Below are 21,075 nucleotides of genomic sequence, written 5' to 3' on the forward strand. Positions count from 1 at the left end.
GTTCCCCGTGCTCCCTTGGAGACCCTAGCTGCACCCCGAATCCGTTACTCCGGGTTTTCGCAGTGGCTCGGTGGCCTACTCCGAACGAAACAGTGAGGCTTTGCTGAGGGAGGGCAATGGGAGAGGGGAGGATTGACGCAGAGTTTAGAAGTAGTTTGCGGAGGTGCCGTAGCACGGAAGGATTTCATCCTCACTGGTGTGTTTAATAGTTTGTAATCAACCAAACAGCAACTGCCGGAAGCCAGTCCCAGCTAACCTGCTGGCGTGTACGAAAGAACCCAGCGATGCTGATCTCGTTTCGTTATTTTTCTGACTTAAACGGCTAAATTTAAACGCGATTACTAAGAAAAAAAAAAATTATACCTATCATTGTACACAGAAAAAAAATAGAAAACGTATATATAAGCGTAAAGCTGATAGGACAGGAAGGGAAGCCGAAACAAAAAGTAAAGAAAAATCCACAAGGACAACTTTTGGAACTAGTGCCTGAGATTTTGGATTTCTGAGAGTCCCAGGAGGTGCTGATAATCATGATTTGAGGACCGTATATGAAGAGCAAGGGCCTAGAGCATGTGATTTTACAGGCATAAGGAATATAAGATGAAGGCTGAGACAAAATAGGATAGGTGTGCTAATTTTTTCCCCCACCCGCTCGTACCTCCCATACACATATAGCCTGACATCTAGAAGGGCCTCACTCCATGGAAGAACTGCAGAGGTGGACTCCCCACCAGCAGACCGGAGGAAGCTTTGAAGAAACTTGCCCGTCTCCGGTTTTCTTGGGAATTGAAAAAATAAAATTTTAAGCCTTTCATGAAAATTCCTAGCAAAACTCACATTCACATGGATTTGCACAAAGATTCATAACACCTGTGAGACTCATCCCGCAAAACTAGCCACACTGAAAACGAGTAAAATGTAAAACTACGAGAGAAAAGAATGGTAGTCTGCAGATATGGCAATTATCAGAAACAAGTATATTTAAAGAAATAAAGAAAAATGAAAAAATTATCAAAAATAAGCAGATTAAAAGAATAATTTAGAAGTGAAAGCTGTCATCATCTTAGTACTTAGAACATTGATGGAAATGTGTAAGTTTTTTATTAAAACAGAAGGGCTGATCCAAGATAGAACAGTATAAAAGCAAAGAAATAGAAAAAAATTATGATAAGAGCAAATAATGAAATAGTGAAATATACAATAAAGAGAACCAATAGAACAAAAATTTGGGTATTGGGATATGTAAAGGGTTTAGAAACTTTTGGAAAGATTTGGTATTGCCAGTTTTACCCCACTCTTCAAAAAATTTAAAATGGTTAGCAGGGGCAGGTCACATTTCATTTTATGAGACAAGCGTAATGATTATACCCAAACTTGAAAATACATTGCAGGAAATGAACATTACAGGTCAAACTCATAAATTAGGTGCAAAAATCGTAGACCTACAAGTGATGTGTTTGTGGTGTGTGTGTGTGTGACAGAGAGAGAGAGATACAACTGAACTAAACTGGATTTAATAAAGGAATGGAAGATTTAGTTAGCACTTAAAAATAAACGTGTAATTCTTCATATTAACAGAATGAAAGGTAAAAAACCATTGATCATCTCAATAGATGCAGAAAAATATTTGATAAATTTAACACATGATTTTTTAAAATCTCAAACAAGGAAGAGAAAATGTCAATATAAATAGAAGCTACTGAAAAAATTTTAAATGGAGCAAATATCACACAATGAAACATTGAAAACTTCCATGGAATTTGAGAATAAGCCAAGTATACCTTCTATCATTACTTGACTTTTTTTTTTTTTCTTTTTTGAGACAGAGTCTCGCTCTGTCACCCAGGCTGGAGTGCAATGGCGCTATCTTGGCTCATTGCAACCTCTGCCTCCCAGGTTTAAGCAATTCTCCTGCCTCAGCCTCCTGAGTAGCTGTGACTACAGGTGCATGCCACCACACCAGGCTAATTTTTGTATTTTTAGTAGAGACAGGATTTCACTATGTTGGCCAGGCTAGTCTCGAACTCCTGACTTCAGGTGATCCACCTCGGCCTCCCAAAGAGCTGGGATTACAGGTGTGAGCCATGGTGCCTGGCCTACTTGATATTTTAATAGAGGCCTTACCTAGGAGAAATAAGCATAAGTAAGAAATAGAATGTATGTTTTAGAAAGGAAGATTAAAATTATCATTATTTGTTTTAAGTATGTTGGTGACATATTTAGATATTTAGAAAAATTGTTTTAAATCCTATGGATTTTTTTTGACTTTTTAATTTCAATAGGTTTGGGGGAACAGGTGGTGTTTGGTTACATGAGTAAGTTCTTTAGTGATGATTTCTGAGATTTTGGTGCACCCATCATTCAAGCAGTGTACACTATACTCAATGTGTATACCCAATGTGTAGCCTTTCATCCCTCACCCCCCTCCCACCCTTTCCCTGAATTCCCAGAATCCATTGTATTATTCTTATGCCTTTGCATCCTCATTGTTTAGCTCCCACTTATGAGTGAGAACGTATGATACTTAATTTTCCATTCCTGAGTTACTTCAGTTAGAATAATAGTCTCCAATCCAGGTTGCTGCAAATGCCATTATTTCGTTCCTTTTTATGGCTGAGTAGTAGTCCATAATACATATATATACCACAATTTCTTTATCCACTCTTTGATTGATGGGCATTCAGGCTGGTTCCATATTTCTGCAGTTGCGAATTGTGCTGCTACAAGCCTGCGTATGCAAATATATTTTTCATATAACGACTTCTTTTCCTCTGGGTAGATATTCAGGAGTGGGATTGCTGGATTAACTGGTAATTCTTTAGGGAATCTCCACAGTGTTTTCCATAGTGGTTGTACTGGTTTACATTCCCACCAGTAGTGTAAAAGTGTTCCCTTTTCACCATGTCCCCGCCAACATCTATTTAGTTTTTGATTATAACCATTCTTGCAGGATTAAGGTGGTATCACATTGTGGTTTTGATTTGTATTTCCCTGATCATTAGTGATGTTGAGCATTTTTTCATGTTTGTTGGACATTTGTATATCTTCTTTTGAGGATTATCTATTCATGCCTTTAGCCCACTTTTTGATGGAATTGTTTTTTTCTTACTGATTTGTTTGAGTTCCTGTAGACATTTCGAAGGTTTTGTCCCACTCTGTGGGTTGTCTGTATACTCTGCTGATTGTTTCTTTTGCTGTGCGGAGACTTTTAATTTAATTAAGCCCCATCTATTTATCTTTGTTTTGTTGCATTTATTTTGGGCTCTTGGTCATGAAGTTTTGCCTAAGCCAATGTCTATAAGGGTTTTCCAATGTTATCTTCTAGACTTTTTATGGTTTCATATCTTAGATTTAAGTCTTTGATCCATCCTGGGTTGATTTTTTTATAAGGTGAGAGATAGGATCACCTCCTTGGCTAGGTGTATTCCTAAGAAATTTATTTTATTTTTTTGCAGCTATTGTAAAGGTGGTTGAGTTATTGATTTGATTCTCAGCTTGGACGCTGTTGGTGTATAGCAAAGTTACTGATTTGTGTACATTAATTTTATATCCTAAAATTTTGCTTAATTCATTTATCAATTCTAAGAGCTTTTTGGAGGAATGTGTAGGGATTTCCAGGTATCATATCATCAGCAAACAGCAACAGTTTGACTTCTTCACTGATTTTGATGCTCTTTATTTTTTCTCATCTGATTGCTCTGGCTCAGACTTCCAGTACTGTGTTGAATAGAAATAGTGAGAGTGGACATCGTTTTTTTGTTCCAGTTCTCGGGGGGAATGCTTTCAACTTTTCCCCATTCCGTATAATGTTGGCTGTGAATTTGTCGTGGATGGCTTTTATTTTGTTAAGGTATGTCCCTTCTATGCCGATTTTGCTGAAAGTTTTAACCACAAAGGGATGCTGGATTTTTGTAAAATGCATTTTCTGTGTCTATTAAGATGAACATGTGACTTTTGTTTCTAATTCTGTTTACGTGGTATATCACATTTATTGACTTGTGTATGTTAAACCATCCCTGCATCCCTGGTATGAAACCCATTGGATCATGGTCGATTATCTTTTCCATATGCTGTTGTAGAGGATTTTTGCATCTGTTTCCATCAGGGATATTGATCTGTAGTGTTCTTTTTTTGTTATATCCTTTCCTGGTTTTGGTATTAGGGTGATACTGGCTTCATAGAATTATTTAGGGAAGATTCCCTCTTTCTCTGTCTTGTGGAATAGTGTCGATAGGATTGGTACCAATTTCTCGTTCAATGTCTGATAGAATCCAGCTGCAAATCCATCTGGTCCTGGACTTTTGTTTTGTTTTGGTAGGCAATTTTTAAATTACCATTTCAATGTCACTGCTTGTTATTTGTCCCTTCAGAGTTTCTAACTTTTCCTGGTTTAAGCTGGGAGGGTTGTGCATTTCCAGGAATTTATCTATCTCCTCTAGGTTTTCTAATTTATGCACATAAAGATGTACCCAGTAGCCTTTAATAATCTTTTGTATTTCTATGGTATCAGTTGTAATATCTCTCATTTCATCTCTAATTGTGCTTAATTTGATTTTCTCCCTCTTCTTGTTTAATCTCCTCCCTAGTGGTCTATCGATTTTATTTATCTTTTCAAAGAATCAGCCTTTTGTTTTATTTATCTTTTGTATTTTTTTTGTTTCAATATCATTTAGCTCTGCTCTGATCTTTGTTACTGCTTTTCTTCTGCTGGGTTTAGATTTGGTTTGTTCTAGTTTCTTTAGTTCCTTGAGCTGTGACCTTAGATTGTCTATTTGTGCTCTTTCAGACTTTTTGATTTAGGCATTTAAGGCTATGAACTTTCCTCTTAGCACTGCTTTTGCTGTATCCCAGAGGTTTGGATAGGTTGTGTCACTATTATTGTTCAGTTCAGAGAATTTTTAAATTCCCATCTTGATTTCATTGTTGACCTAATGATCATTCAGGAGCAGATTATTTAATTTCCAAGGTTTTGAGGGTTCCTTTTGGAGCTGATTTCTAATTTTATTCCACTGTGATCTGAAAGAGCACTTGTTATAATTTCAGTTTTCTTAAATTTATTGAGACTCATTTTGTGGCCTATCATATGGTCTTTCTTGGAGAATGTTCCGTGTGCTGATGATATATTCTGTAGTTGTCGGGTAGAATGTTCTGTAAATATCTTTTAAGTCAATTTGTTCTAAAGTATAGTTTAAATCCTTTTTTTTGTTGTTGTTTAATTTCTGTCTTGATAACCTGTTTAGTGCTGTCAGTGGAGTACTGAAGTCCCCCAATATTACTGTGTTGCCATCTATCTCATTTCTTAGGTCTAGTAGTAATTGTTTTATAAATGTAGGAGCTCCAGTATTAGATGTATATATATTTAGGACTGTGATATTTTCCTGTTGGACAAGGCCTTTTATCATTATATAATTTACCTATTTGTCTTTTTTAACTGCTGTTGCTTTAAAGTTTGTTTTGTCTGATATAAGAATAGCTATTCCTCCTTGCTTTTCATGTCCATTTGCATGGAATATCTTTTTCCACCCCTTCTTTATATGTTGAGTCTCTTGGAGACAACAGATACTTGGTTGATGAATTTTTATCCATTCTGCCATTCTATATTTTTAAGTGGAGCATTTTGACCATTTACATTCAACAGTACTATTGAGATGTGAGGTACTATTCTATTCATTATGCTATTTGTTGCCTGAACACCTTGTTTTTGTTTTTTCATTGTGTTTTTATTTTATAGGTACTGTGAGATTTATGCTTTAAGGAGGTTTTATTTTGGTGTATTTTGAGGATTTGTTCCAAGATTTAGAGCTCTTTTTAGCAGTTCTTGTAGTGCTTGGTAGTGGTGAATTCTCTCAGCATTTGTTTGCCTAAAAAAAGACTGTATCTTTCCTTCAGTTTTGAAGCTTAGTTTTGCTGGATACAAAATTCTTGGCTGGTTATTTTGTTTAAGGAGGGTAAAGATAGGGTCCCAATCCCTTCTAGCTTGTAGGGTTTCTGCTGAGAAATCTACTGTTATTCTGATAGGTTTTCCTTCATGAGTTACCTGATACTTTTGCCTCATGGCTGTTAAGATTCTTTCCTTCATCTTGACTTTAGATAACCTTACAACTGTATGCCTAGGTGATGATCGTTTTGCAATAAATTTCCCAGGTGTTCTTTGAGCCTCTTGTATTTGGATGTCTCTATCTCTAGCAAGACTGGGAAAACTTTTTTTCAATAGTCTCTTAAATGTGTTTTCCAAACTTTTAGATTTCTCTTCTTCTTTAGGAACACCAGTTATTCCTAGGTTTGGTCATTTAACATAATCCCAAACTTCTTGGAGGCCTATGTTCTTTTTTTAAATTATTTTTTCTTTGTCTTGGTTGGATTGAGTTAATTCAAAAGCCTTGTCTTTGAGCTCTGAATTTCTTTCTTTTACCTGTGCAATTCTATTGCTGAGACTTTCCATTGTATTTTGCATTTCTCTAAGTATGTCCTTCATTTCCAGAAGTTGTGATTTTTTTTTTTATTTATGCTATCTATTTCACTGAAGGTTGATCCCTTGATATCTTGTATCTTTTTTTATATTGCACTAAGATGGACTTCACCTTTCTCTGGTACCTCCTTGATTACTTAATAATCAACTTTCTGAACTCTTTTTCTGGCAATTCAGAGTTTTCTTCTCGGTTTGGATCCATTGATGTTGAGCTAGTGTGATCTTTTTGTGTTGTTAAAGAACCTTTTTTTGTCATATTACCAGAATTGTTTTTCTAGTTACTTCTCTTTTGGGTAGACTACATTAGAGAGAAGATCTGGGGCTCAAAGGCTACTGTTCAGATTCCTCCATCCCATGGATTGCTCCCTTAATGTGGTGCTCTCCCCCTTCCCCTAGGTTTATGGTTTCCTGAGAGCCAGACTGCAATGATTTTTATTTTTCTTCTGGATGGAGCCATGCAGTGGAGCTACCAGGCTCTAGAAGTGTCTGCACAGAGTCCTGTGATGTGAACTCTCTTCAGGTTTCTCAGCTGTGGATACCAGCACCTGCTCCAGTGTAGGTAGCAGGGGAGTGAAGTGGATTCTGTGAGGGTACGTGGTTGTATTTTTGTTAAATGTGCTGGTTTTCTGTTGGTTGGCCTCTAGCCAGGAGATAATGCTTTCAAGACTACATCACCTCCGGTTGTGTAGGAAGGATACAAACTTGCCCTAGACTCAGGTATTAGGCGGGGCCATAGAGTTCCTCAGGAACTATGTCCTTTGTCTTTGGCTACCAGGGCAGGTAGAGAAAGACTATCAGGTGGGTACAGGGTTAGGTGTGTCTGAACTCAGACTCTCCTTGGGCAGGGTTTGCCATGGCTGCTGTAGGGATGGGGGTGTGGTTCTCACGCCAATGGAGTTACGTTCCCAGGGGGATTATGGCTGCCTTTGCTGCATGTAGGTCACCAAGAAAGTGGGGGAAAGCCAGCACTTACAGACCTTACCCGGCTCCCACACAGCCCAAAAGGCCAGTCTCACTCCCACCATGCCCCACTAACAGCACTGAATTTATTTCCAGACGGCATGTGAGCAGGGCTGAGAACTTGCCCTAGGCTACCAGCCTCCCAACTGAGAAAGCAAGCAGAGCTTTCAGGTTTCATGCCTCCCCACATGCCTCAGCTTCTGTGCTGTGTCTAGACTCCCGATTTGCTCCCTCTCCCAAGTTCTGTCCAGAAACTTTGCATTCAATCAAAACTGTTCAGCTGGAAGTTTCCTTCTCTTGCCATTTTTGTTTTGGTTTGTTTTGGTTTGGTTTGGTTTGGTTTTTTTGAGACAGAGTCTCGCTTTGTCGCCCAGACTGGAGTGCAGTGGTGGCAATCTTGACTCACTGCAACCTCCACCTCCCAGGCTCAAGCAGTTCTCCTGCTTCAGCCTCCTGAGTAGCTGGGACTACAGGCAAGTGCCACAATGCCTGGCTAATTTTTTGTATTTTTAGGAGGGACAGGGTTTCCCCATGTTTGCCAGGCTGGTCTTGAACTCCTTACCTCAGGTTATCTGCCTGCCCCAGCCTCCCAAAGTGCTGGGATTACAGGTGTGAACCACCACACCTGACTTCTCCTGTGGTCTTTTCCCAGTCCCCCTGGCAGCCCTTTCCAAAAACCCCTGTGAGACAAAGTCAGAAATGGCTTCCCTGGGGACCAAGAGTGTGCATAGGGCTGCGTCTTCTACTCCCGTATTTCGCTCAGCTCTCTAAATTTGTCTCAGCTCCATGTAAGTCCAAATCCTTCTCCTGTGATCTGGACCTTCAGGTTCCCCAGTAGGGGTAGGTATTTGGAGGCAGATGATCCCGCTTTTACACGTTCACACTTTGGGGATTCACAGTTTTTCCACTGTCTCCCGGGGCAGCTATCTGCTTCCTTCAAAGGGTCTGTGGATTCTCTCAGCTTTCCTGGCATGTTCCTATAGTAGTTCTTGGAGCAAAAGTTCACTATGTGAGCCTCCACACACCGCTCTGTCCATCCAAGTGGGAGCTGTAAGTTAGTCCTGCCCCCTATTCACCATTTTTTTTCCGTATGGAGAAATTATTAGTTAATGAAGTTGCAGGATATAATATCGAAGTACAAAATAAAATAGTATTTACCTATAACAACTGTGATGGTTCATTTTGTCAACTTGGCTAGGCTGTGGTACCCAATTATGGGGTCAAACATCCTGAGGATGTTGCTGTGGAGGGGTGTTTTATATGTGATTAACAGGCAAATAAGTAGACTTTGAGTAAAGAAAATTACCCTCCATAATGTGGTAGACCTCATTCAATCAGTTGAAGGCCTTAAGAGCAACACAGTTTTCATGAAGAAAAAGAAATTCTCTCCAGGAATTCAAGGTAGAAACCCTACCTGAGTTTTCAGCTTGCTGTCCTGTGGAATTCAGTCTCAAGACTGGAACATCAACTCTTACGAGGATTTCCCATCTGTGGACCTGTCCCATGGATTTCAGACTGGCCAACCCCCACATTCATGTGAGCCAATTCCTTCCAGTCAATCAAACAATCAGTCTGCCTATCTAGCCTATTGCATCTGCTTCTCTGGAAAAACATGACTAACACAACAGCAATGAAAATTAAGAAAATAAAACTTGAAAACAATGTCATAGGATTTCTTCATTCATGTAGCACCAACAACCATGTCTCTAAGATGCCAGAAGTTGTTGTCAGAGAAAGTAACAGATGAGACAAGAGCCCATAGGAGAGAGTATAGTCTGCAGAAGGTCAAGAAAGAAAGGGGAGCTACACACTCTAGAATCTCTTTCCAGTGTCTTCCTTTTGCTGATCTCTCATGGCCTTAACATCTTTAACAAGCTGTTTCACAAGTTTATTTCTAAAGATGAAAATGTTTTTCTTCATTTATTCAATAGAATATATATTGAGCAAATACTTTGTACCAGAAATATTACATTTTAAATAAGCTTAATCATAAACAGATGTTTTTCAGTAGCATCAGAAATGTAGAATACCTGGAAATGAATCTGATGAATTATATTCAAGATTTATATATAATTCTCTATGACAGAAACTGGAAAACTTTTTTATAAGAAGCAACTATGAAATATTTTAGTGTTTATCCCACTTCTGCATTCTAACAATGCGTTAAAACTGTAAAAATTATTCTTATTTTGTGAACCACACCAAATAAACCACGGGTTGGATTTGGCATACGAACAGCCATTCTTTCCTAACCACCACCTCTAAAACAGACTTCAGAGAAATTAAGAAGACTTAATAATTGAAAAAATGTGCTTCCTGTGCCACTGTAACAAAACACCACAGAATGGGTAACTTACATACAATAGAAATTTATTCCTCACAGTTCTGAAGTCTGGGAAGTCCACGATCAAGGTGCCAGCATTCAGTGTCTGGTGAGGGCTTTCTTGCTGTTTCCTCACATGGCAGAAGAGGTGAACACTGTGTGCTCATGGAGCAGAAGGCAGAAGGGCTAAACTAGTTACCTCTGGTTCTTTTATAAGGTGGACCTCTCATGAAAATTACTTCCCAAAAGACCCTGCCTCTTAATGCCACCACAAAGGGGATTAGGTTTCAACTCATCAAATTTGGTGGTCATTTCAGACAATAGTATACCATATTCGTAGATTGGAAAAATCAGTATTATGAATATGTTAATTGTTATCAAATTATAGATTTAAAGACATCAATAAATTGAAATTCATCAATATTAAAATTTTTTTCTTTTCAAAAGACAATGTTAAGAAAATAAAAAAGCAAGCCACACATTGGTAAAAGACATTTGGCAAGCATATATCTGGCAAAGAACTTGTATCTAGAATATAAAAAGAACTCTTAACTAATCAATGTGACAAAACATATATACTAATATAAAATGGACAAAATATTTAAATCGATACTTCATCAAAGAAGATGAGCACAGGGAAAGATCTTTTTTATCTTTAATTTGCATTTTAAGGAAAATGTAAATTAAAACCACAATGAGATACCACTATACATCCATTAGAATAACTGAAAGTATAAAGACAAACAATATCAAGTGTTTATGAGGGCATAGATAAACTGAAAATCTCATACATTTCTGGTGGGAGTGGAAACTGTTATAGCACTTTGGAAAATAGTTGAGCAATTTCCAAAAACATTAAACTTGCACATACATACAAACTAACCATTCCATCCTTACTGAAGAGAAATGAAAGTGTATATCTGTACAGTCTTATATACACAAAAGATCATGACAGATTTACTTGTAATAGCCAAACATTGGAAACAACCCAAATGTCCAAAAACAGATAAATGGATAAATAATTTGTATATTTGTTTAATAAAATATTAATACTACACAAATAATAGAGCAAATTGATGATAAAAGTAACAACATAGGTGAGTCACAAAATAACTTGTTGAGTAAAATACAAAAGGGCTCTTCTATCTGATCAAAATTCTAAAAACTGCAAGTTATAATAGCAGAAAGCCAATCAGTTTGTTGTATGGAGACAGCTGGAGGACAAGGGTAGGGGAAGAGTGATAAATTACAAAAGGGCACAAGAAAACTTTTGTTCATTACTTTGATTATAGTGATGGTTTCATCAGGGTGTACATATGTCATAACTGATCAAGTTATACACATTATACACTTTAAATGTACACAGAGTACTGTATGACAAGCCTAAATAAAGCCATTAAAAAAGAGTGTCACCCAGACACATGAACAGAGACACACAATGAAACAAAACAATAGAAAATTCAGAAATGGATACAAATTTACAGGCAAATTTACTATATAAAAAGATAAAATTTCAAGTCCATGGCAAAAAGATAGACAATCCTGAAAATGAGAATGGATAAAGAGGTGAACATCACAAATAAAATTTTCGTATAAACTTCTCAACAGATCTAGAGAAATTCCAAATGGATCAAAGGTTTCAGTGTAAAAATTGAAACTATGTAAGTACTATACCAAAATGCAAACAGACTTCTAAATAACAGTAAAATGGGAAATAGCATTTCTCACGAATCAGAATTCACAAGTAATTAAGGCAAAAAAAAAAAAAGTTAAATCAACAATATAAAAAATTTGTAAATTTGCATGGAGAAGTTCCAGTATAAGTAATAGTGTATTAAGTGATTCAACCCAACTGTCCTCACAGAAGAACTACAAAGTCTATGTGTAAGGAATTGTGTTGACATGATCTGCAAGAAGAAAGAGTCACAAAAAGATATCCTGGTATTTGGGCAAGCTTCTACCTAAAAATAGTGACTGCTTAGAAAGCAGCTGCTGAAAGGCTGATAAGATGAGCAGAGCAGATCCCTAGACTTATGAGACAGAAACATAAAAATTAAAGTTATAAGGACCTCAAAAAAGGAAGGGTCCTAATAAAAATCCCATGTGACTCAGAAAGCCTTGGCCTTGAGTAAAAGCATACCAGAATTCAATCACCAACCACAAGACTGAAGCTCTTTTTTAAAAACATTTTCTACGATAGATCATACATTTGGCCACAAACAAATCTTCTAAAATTTGAAAAGCTTGATGTTATACCAAATACTTTTTCCAATTGAAATGGTATGAAACTAGAAATCAATAACAGGGAGAATATTGAAAAATTTACAAACATGTGGAGATTAAGCAACACACTCCTGAACAACCAATGGTTCAAAAAAGAACAGTCAAAAGGGAAATTAAAAAATATATTGCTGCAAACTAAAATGGAAACACAACACACCAAAACTTACAGAATACAGCAAAAGCAGTTCTAAGAGTGAAACTTATAAACACCTACGTTAAGAAAAAAGAAAACTCTCAAACAACCTAACTTTCCACCTCAAAGAAGTAGAAAAGAAAGAACAAGCTAAGCCTAAAGTTATTGTTTGGGCTAGCAGAAGGAAGAAGATGATAAAGATAAGAGCCAAAATAAATGAAATAGATGCTAGAAAAAAAGCAATGAAACTAAAAGTTGTGTGTATTTTTTTTTTTTTTTTTCCGAGGGAGAAAAAGTTGGCAAACCTTTAGCTAGACTAAGAAAACAATAGAGAAGACTCAAAACCAGAAATGAAACAGGAAACATTACATTTGACACCACAGAAAAACAAAAGATTGCAAGAGACTACAGTTGATCCTTAAACAACATGGCTTTGAACTGCGTGAGTCCACTTACATGTGGATTTTTTTTTCAATAAATACAGTCTGCCCTCCATATGTATGAGTTCAGAATCTGAAACCAAACATGAATGGAAAATAAGAGCATTCATGGGATGCAAAACCTTCTTATATGAAGGACCAAATTTTAATATTCACAAGTTCTCGCGGCCTACTCCAGGACTTAAGTATGTGTGGATTTTGGTATCCATGGGTGGTCCTGGAACAAATCCCCTGTGGATCCTGAGGGATGACTATACTGTGAACAACTATACACTGATAAGTTGGATAGCTTAGAAGAAATGGATAAACTTCTATAAGCATACAACCAATCAAAGCTGAATCATGTAAAAAAGTCTGATCTGAACTAAAATAAAAAAACAAGTAAAGAGTTGAATTAGTAATTAAAAACCTCACAACAAAGAAAAGTCCAGGACCAGAACTTTCACTAGTAAATACTACCAATATTTAAAGAACAATTAATACTAATCCTTCTCAAATTCTCCAAAAACTCGAAGAGAAAGGAATACCTCCGAACTCTTTTCATGAGCCCATATTACCCTGATACCAAAGCCAGACCAGGCAGGATACAGCAGAAAAAAAAAAAAAAAAAAGAAAAGAAAACAGTTACAGGCTAATATCCCTGATGAACATAGATACAAAATCCTAAAACAAAACAAAAAACTGGCAAATTGAATTCAAAACATATTAAAAGGATCACAAGCCTTGATCAAGTGATATTTATTCCTGGGATTCAAGAATGGCTCAACATAAAAGTGATACATTAACAGAATGAAGGAAAAAGCATGATCATTTCAATAGAGGCAGAAAAAGTATTTGACAAAACTCAACATTCTTCAATGATAAAAACTCTCAACAAATTAGGTACAGAAAGAATGTACATCAGCATAATAATGGCCATTGGTATAGTGTATAGTTTGGTTGTGTGCCTACCAAAATCTCATCTTGAATTGTAGTTCCCGTAATCCGCAAGTGTCATGGGAGGGACCCAGCAGGAGATAATTTTTTGTTTGTTTTTTTGAGACACAGTTTCACTCTTGTTGCCCGGGCTGGAGTGCAATGGCGTGATCTTGGCTCACCACAACCTCTGCCTCCCGGGTTCAAGCAATCTTCCTGCCTCAGCCTCCTGAGTAGCTGGGATTACAGGCATGTGCCACCATGCTGTCTAATTTTGTAGAAAGAGACAGAGTTTCTCCATGTTGGTCAGGCTGGTCTTAAAGCCCCAACCTCAAGTGATCACCCGCCTTGGCCTCCCAAAGTGCTAGAATTACAGGCATGAGCCACTGTGCCCAGTGGGAGGTAATTTAATCAGCAAGGCAGTTACCTCCCTGCTGTTTTCCTGATTGTGAATGAGTTCTCATGATATCTGATGATTTTATAAGGGACTTTTCCCCCTTTTACCCAGCACTTCTTTCTCCTGCCACCATGTAAAGAAGAACGTGTTTGCTTCCTTTCCAACATGATTGTAAGTTTCCTGAGGCCTTCCTAGCCGTGCAGAACTGTGAGTCAATTAAACCTTCTTTCTGAATAAAAGCTGAAAGGACCCCAGAGGTTATTGCATCTCAGAACTTTTCCCATTAATCCAGTCATACATCATTTATATCAATGACATAAAGAATGTAACTAGATCTCAGTTTAATCTACTGGAATATATATCTGCATTTTTCTTTGCAATGGGAGCATCTATTTTGATTTAAATATCCTTAAATTGCTTGTCAGTTTTTACTTAATCATATCAACCAAGAGTTGGAACATCTTTAGATTTCTTAAACTTAACAGCATGCTCTTTTGCCCCCCATCTGGCCTTCTGAATGTAGAGTTTCCTTTCCTTAGAATATTTTTTCTCTAGTATGTTCACTTTACCCCCATGTTGGTATAGTCCTACTCATCTATTCAAGTAGTTTCAGATTAGGCATTTTCTCCTTGAAGAAGTTTGCTGTGCATTCAAATACAGGCTAATGTCCCTCTTTTATTTGCTCTCAGAACACTGTAGCTCCCATATTACATGGTTGCTTGCCTACTCACCTATGGAACCAAAATATCTATGAGGACAGAAGCCATATTCTATTTATGGCTGTATCCTTAACAACTAGTAAAATGTATAGATCCTGATAATAAGCCAGTAAATAGTTTTGAATAAATAAACTAGTTGGAAGTTGTCAATTATACATTAATGAGAAGCCAGAAGTATACTATAATATTGCATCTTGCTGATATTGAGCTACTCTTTTACCCTTAAGTTAGTGTAAAGATACAAGTTTTTCACTGGAGGAATCCAAAATTATTATAAATCCTGGCGTGATATTTACCTTCACTAAAAATTAATTGTGATTCAAAAGAATATAGAGCTAGATTATTTATTAAATTAGGGCAATGGAAATTTTAGAAACTAGTACTCAAATATCATAGTAGTTAAGAGAATAATAGTGTACTGCAATGAGGTCAAAACTGAAGCGGGCCTACAGGCTCCTTTGAAAGACCTACATGTGTGTCAGCTGCCATAGTTCAGGAATGAGGACAGTTCCTTGTGATTTGTGAGAAACATTTACTCTATCATCTTCAGAGAAAGACCAACTGAGGAAAGCATGGTTATAAAGTGACATTCAAGCCCTTCATCTCATAAAAGTCCCATAAAGAAAGAACATTCTCAAGAAAATGAAAAGACAACCCACAGAATGGGAGAAAATATTTGAAAATCATAAATCTGATAAGAATCTACTATCTAGAATATATAAAGAACTCTTACAAGTCCACAATAAAAAACAACCCAATTTTTAAAGTGTACATCGAATTGAAATATTTTTCCAAAGATGTATGAATGCCAATAAACACATGAAAAGATGCTCAATATCGTTAGTACTTATGGATGGAAATACAAACCAAAATCACAATAAAGTACCATTTCATACCTACTAAGATGGCTGTAATTTAAAAATTGTTGTTGGTGAGAATATAAAATGATGCACCTATTTTGGAAAACAGAGTGTCAGTTCCTCAACACTAAACATGTGACCCAGAAATTTTTCTTCTGTGTGTATGCCTAAGAGAATTGAAAGCACATGTTCACACAAAAACTTGTACATAAGTGATAGCTGCATTATTTATAGCAGCCTCAAATTGGAAACAATGCAAATGTCCATCAACTGATGAATGGATAAACAAAATTTGGTATATCCATGCAAATAAATATTATTCAGCCATAAAAAGGAATAAAGTACTGACACATGCTACAACATGGATGAACTTTGAAAACATACTAAGAGAAAGAAATAAAACACAAAAGACCACATATAGTTTGAATATGTTTACATAAAATGTCCAGAATACAAATTTATAGAGTTGGAAAGTAGATTAGTAGTTCATAGGGGATAGAGAGAGAGGAGAATGAGGAATTACTGCTATTGGGTATGGGTTTTTTGGAGGTGATGAAACTATTCTAAAATTAGATAGTGGTCATTTTGCACAACCTCACAAACATACTAAAATCCATCAAATTGCACATATTAAAATGGTGAACTTTACGATACATGAACTAGATCTCAAAACAATATATTCTAAGAGACTGTAACAATATAGAAAAATACTTACCTAATACTTTTTATGTGAAAACAAATAGTACTTGTTGCCCATAGGGCATGATCACATACATAGGACGGAATTGCACTGAGTAAAGATGGGAAGACATTGCACCCCAATATTAACAGAGGTTGTCTCTGTGTAGTGGGGGTGATAAAAGATTTTCTTTTCTTCAATTAAAAAAAATTTTGGCTCTTCTATTTTAAACATGTATTTTTATAATAAAAAAATTGTTAAAAGTTCCATAAAGAAAGCAGATGATGTCATAGTGCTTACAGACTCTTCTAGACTTTAGAGTCAAAATCAGAGCTTGCCACCTATACCAGGGAAGGAACAAGAAAGGTGCGTCAGTTTATCATGAAACACAATGATTCTCAAAACTTGATGTTGTGTCAGGAAGTATTCTGCTACTGGCAAGACCTTTTTTTTTTTTTTTATTCTAGTTGGGTTATACAATAGAAACCTTGAGAGAGTAATTTGAGATTGAAGCGTACTGGGTGATTGCTCAAACTCATTTATATAATTAGTGAAGAAGTGCCTTTTTTGAGATTCTCATATATGAGTATGGGTTTGCCAGTCATGTAAAGTTTATATTTTTAAATTTCCTAGTCCAAACAAAACAACATGTTTATCCTCAATTTGGCCCATAGGCCCTATTGATGACACCTACTCTGGTGTTTCACTTGAGTGGAATAAATGTGGAGGTCAGTGAAGTTGGATCCATAACCCCAAGAGAAAAGGACATTGTGTGGGCTGTGTACATGTAAAAGTCCCTTGGATGTGGATGATACAAGGTTTGTGGATGGCAGGGAATAGGAGAGCAGGACATGATATAGGCAGACACATGGGCTTCAAAGGAGCTAATTTATTTTTACATTAATTTGAAGGAATAGTGGACTGGAAGTAGTACTGGGGAACAAGGAAAGGAGGGATGTGTAGCAGGAAACACCTATTTGAGCAGCTGCAGGAAAAGCAATACCCTTAGGGAATAACAAGTTTGAGTTAAGGCTAGAAGTTGGAAGGAATATTTAGTGAAGAAGTTAGAGTTAGGAAAACAGATTTACCATAGCAGCAAGTGCAGTGGAAAGGCTTGATAGGTAGAGTAGGACAGGGTTATTGAGGCATAGACAGTAAGAAGACTAAAGCCCATGTAGCTAACAAGTGCTATGGAAGCCCAAGTGAATTGGAAGTGCTCGTAGGTTAGTCATGGCCACTGAAAAGACGCATAATGTGTTTAAAAATAAGTATAAGACGTGAGTATGACAAAATTGGCCACAAGAAAAAAAAATTGTCATTGATGAGAATTCAACCTTGGATAATGTTTTTAAAAATCTGACTCATAATTTTATTTGAAACTGGAACCTCAAGTACAACAAGGTTTATCAAATGCTTACTATGTCCTGAATTCTGTGGTAACTAGTTTAGTCTAGCAACACTTTTAATCTTCACAAAATCCTATGAAATAGATAATCCACCACTTACTGTTTTGTTCCTTTCACTTGATTTTTGTGCCTTATTTTCTTCACTTGAAAATTAGGGCTGATAGTAATAGTATGTACATCACAGAGGATTAAAAGAGACAATCCATGAGACACTGAGAACAGTGTCTAGTGCCAGGTCCATAAAGCTTACATATTATTACCAATACTACTTCTTATATGACTGCTAATGTAATGACTATTCTTGTCATTTCACAGATGAGGCTAAGAGAGATTGAGAAACTTGTCCGAAGTGATGTCAAGCAGAGAATACGTAGAGGAGTAAGATTTCAAATGCACATATCCTCACGTTACTCCTCTTACCTCTGCTGAAGCATTTGAATGGCTTCCATTTGGTTTTAAGATACACACCAAAATTCTCAACAAAACTTGTGTGATCCAAACTGCACTTACTGCTAAGTTTTATACCATGCTTCCCTCCCTCTCTCTGTGCTCCAGCCACAGTGACCTTCTTTTACTACCCGTAAGTCAGATAGTTTGTTCTCTCCTCACAAACGGTTTTGTAGTACTATCTCTGTGTCAGTGGCACTCACTCTCTTACATATTTTCATCCTTCCATAAGAAGAGTTCATCTCTTCTTTAGGGAAGCTTTTGTTAACTTCTCTAACTAGGATAATGACCCAGTCACATGTTTTCATGAAACTGCATACCTCTTCTTGGTAACACTTAACATAGCTATAATTTTTTGTGTGTGTTTTTCTGATTAGTACATTTCCTCCAGTAGACACAAGTCATCCTCTTTGTTCTCCTTTGTGAGTCTGACCTACTATTTAACATGGAGAGGTTGAAAGAAAAAAAAATTAACTAAAATTGATTGCAAAAAGGAAAAGGAATAAAAGGAACACAGTAAAGTGTTAAATAATAAAACAAATTGGATAAAGAGTTTAGGAAATGAAGTAATTTTAAAAGAGATGAACAAAAAGTAAGAACTAAGTAAAATAATGTAAAAAGATGTATAAACAAGTAAATAATGAACTTAGAAGAAGTAAAAATAAAATGTGGAACAGCAACATAAAAACACTGGATAAGGCATTCAAGAGAGGTGAGAACAAACTGTCCGTGACAGCTGAACACCTAAGCTGGTTTCAGATGGACTTCTAAGATGAGACAAGATCCAAGAAGATGGGAGCAGGGAAGGTGTCAGACCATGAGCTTTAGGGAATAAAGATAACTATTGTGTTTACTTTCTTTTGAGAAGAAGTTTTAGATTGATTTGTCAATGACAGCTAATGTTTGGCAAAGTGGTAATACAGGAAGAAAGAGATATTTTTTAGCATAATTCTTGATATGGTTTGGATTTGTGTTCCTGCCAAAATCTCATGTCAAATTGGAGGAGGGACCTGGTGAGAGGTGATTAAATCATGGAGGTGGATTTCCCCCTTGCTGTTCTGGTAATAGTGAGTGAATTCTCAGGAGATCTGATCATTTAAAGTGTTTGGCACCTCCCCCCACCTCTTTTCCTGCTCTGCCATGTAAGACGTGCTTGCTTCACCTTTGTCTTACAATGTGATTGTAAGTTTCCTGAGGCTTCCTAGTCATGCTTCCTGTACAGCCTGTGGAACTGTGAGTCAATTAAACTTCTTTTCTTCATAAATTACCCAGTCTTAGGCAGTTCTGTATAACAGTGTGAGAACAGACTAATACAATTCTCTACAAGGAAGAGATCTACATGTCTTCTAATGAGCAGGCTAAACATAAAAAGGTAGTAACAGACTACAAGACTTGTGTTTTGCCTGGGGTGCATAAGGTGTGTAAAGTGAAGGATAGAGTATAATTACTTAGGAAAATAGAAGATATTTTTAGAGGCCATGTTGTTGTAGAGAGAAGAGAGCCAATGAGGAATAAAGCCAACTTCTAGCAGAAATGACTGTTAAGAAAAGGACCTCAGTTTTAGGTGGTAACTGCCTGAGTTGACAGTATGCCACTGATTCATAAGAAACAGGGGAGGATAAAACAAGGGGTGAGCAAAGATTTTGGTTGGAAAGATTCAATAACTATAGACTTAGTGTAGAATATTGTAGGATGAGTTCAGTTTTAGAGTCAAGACCCTCTGTGTTCAAACCATACATCATCACATTCTGTTAGTGTCAGCTTTTATGCTCCTCAGACTGGAGTGAAAAACAGATGTGCTCAATGTTTCAATTCTTTCTGAAAAATAATTTTACTAGCAGTAATAAAATTTTTTACACTGTCAAAAGCACATATATTTTGAAGTAGGATGAAACATCTGCCTGACGAATTTAAAAAATAAAGACATTTCTCGCTGATTAGTAGTAGCTGTGGGATATGCCTTCATATTTCTTACAGCCCATTTTCAATTTCCTTTGTCATTAAGAGGACTTTAGTTAAAAAATCAAGAGGCTATATGAACCTGCTTTGAATCACTATAAAAGTGGGGTTGGGTGGTGGTGGAATGACTTTTTGTATTGAACCACCTAGCCCTGATCCTAACATGTGATCTGTGCCCAGAAGTACTATTTTCCTTGCCCTACTCCTCCTCTCTTCCATTTATGACAAGAATAGGTGATGCTTCAATTTTTAAGTTTAAAAAAATTCCTCTATTCAGGGATTCAGCTTCTTCCTGGTTTAGTCTTGGGAGAGTGTAAGTGTCCAGGAAATTATCCATTTCTTCTAGATTTTCTAGTTTATTTGAGTAGAGGTGTTTAATAGTATTCTCTGATGGTAGTTTGTATTTCTGTGGGGTCGGTGGTGATACCCCTTTTATCATTTTTTATTGCATCTATTTGATTCTTCTCTCTTTTCTTCTTTATTAGTCTTGCTAGTGGTTGATCAATTTTGTGGATCTTTTCAAAAAACCAACTCCTGGATTCATTGATTTTTTGGAGGGTTTTTTGTGTCTATCTCCTTCAGTTCTGCTCTGATCTTAGTTATTTCTTGCCTTCTGCTAGCTTTTGAATGTGTTTGCTCTTGCTTCTCTAGTTCTTTATATTGTGATGTTAGAGTGTCAATTTTAGATCTTACCTGCTTTCTCTTGTGGGCATTTAGTGCTATAAATTTCCCTCTACACATAATTAATAGCCTACCAACCAAAAAGTCCAGGACCAGATGGATTCACAGCTGAATTCTACCAGAGGTACAAGGAGGAGCTGGTACCATTCCTTCTGAAACTATTCCAATCAATAGAAAAAGAGGGAATCCTCCCTAACTCATTTTATGAGGCCAACATCATCCTGATACCAAACCCTGGCAGAGACACAACAAAAAAAGAGAATTTTAGACCAATATCCCTGATGAACATCGATGCAAAAATCCTCAATAAAATACTGGCAAACCGGATTCAGCAGCACATCAAAAAGCTTATCCACCATGATCAAGTGGGCTTCATCCCTGGGATGCAAGGCTGGTTCAACATT

The 21,075-nt window shown here is 36.7% G+C and overlaps 1 long non-coding RNA gene across 1 annotated transcript in view; it reads left to right on the plus strand.

Annotated features, from left to right (window-relative positions):
• Window positions 1-14: 14 nt before the first annotated feature.
• LOC108523856 (uncharacterized) overlaps window positions 15-21,075 on the plus strand; it is a 27,086-nt gene continuing 6,025 nt past the window's right edge. The window contains exon 1 of the long non-coding RNA XR_001883909.1: window positions 15-92. This is a non-coding gene — a long non-coding RNA (uncharacterized LOC108523856). The remainder of the gene's footprint in view (window positions 93-21,075) is intronic.

This window comes from Rhinopithecus bieti, unplaced genomic scaffold, assembly GCF_001698545.2.
Source record: "Rhinopithecus bieti isolate Rb0 unplaced genomic scaffold, ASM169854v2 scaffold_74548, whole genome shotgun sequence".
In the NCBI taxonomy this organism is placed as follows: Eukaryota; Metazoa; Chordata; class Mammalia; order Primates; family Cercopithecidae; genus Rhinopithecus; species Rhinopithecus bieti.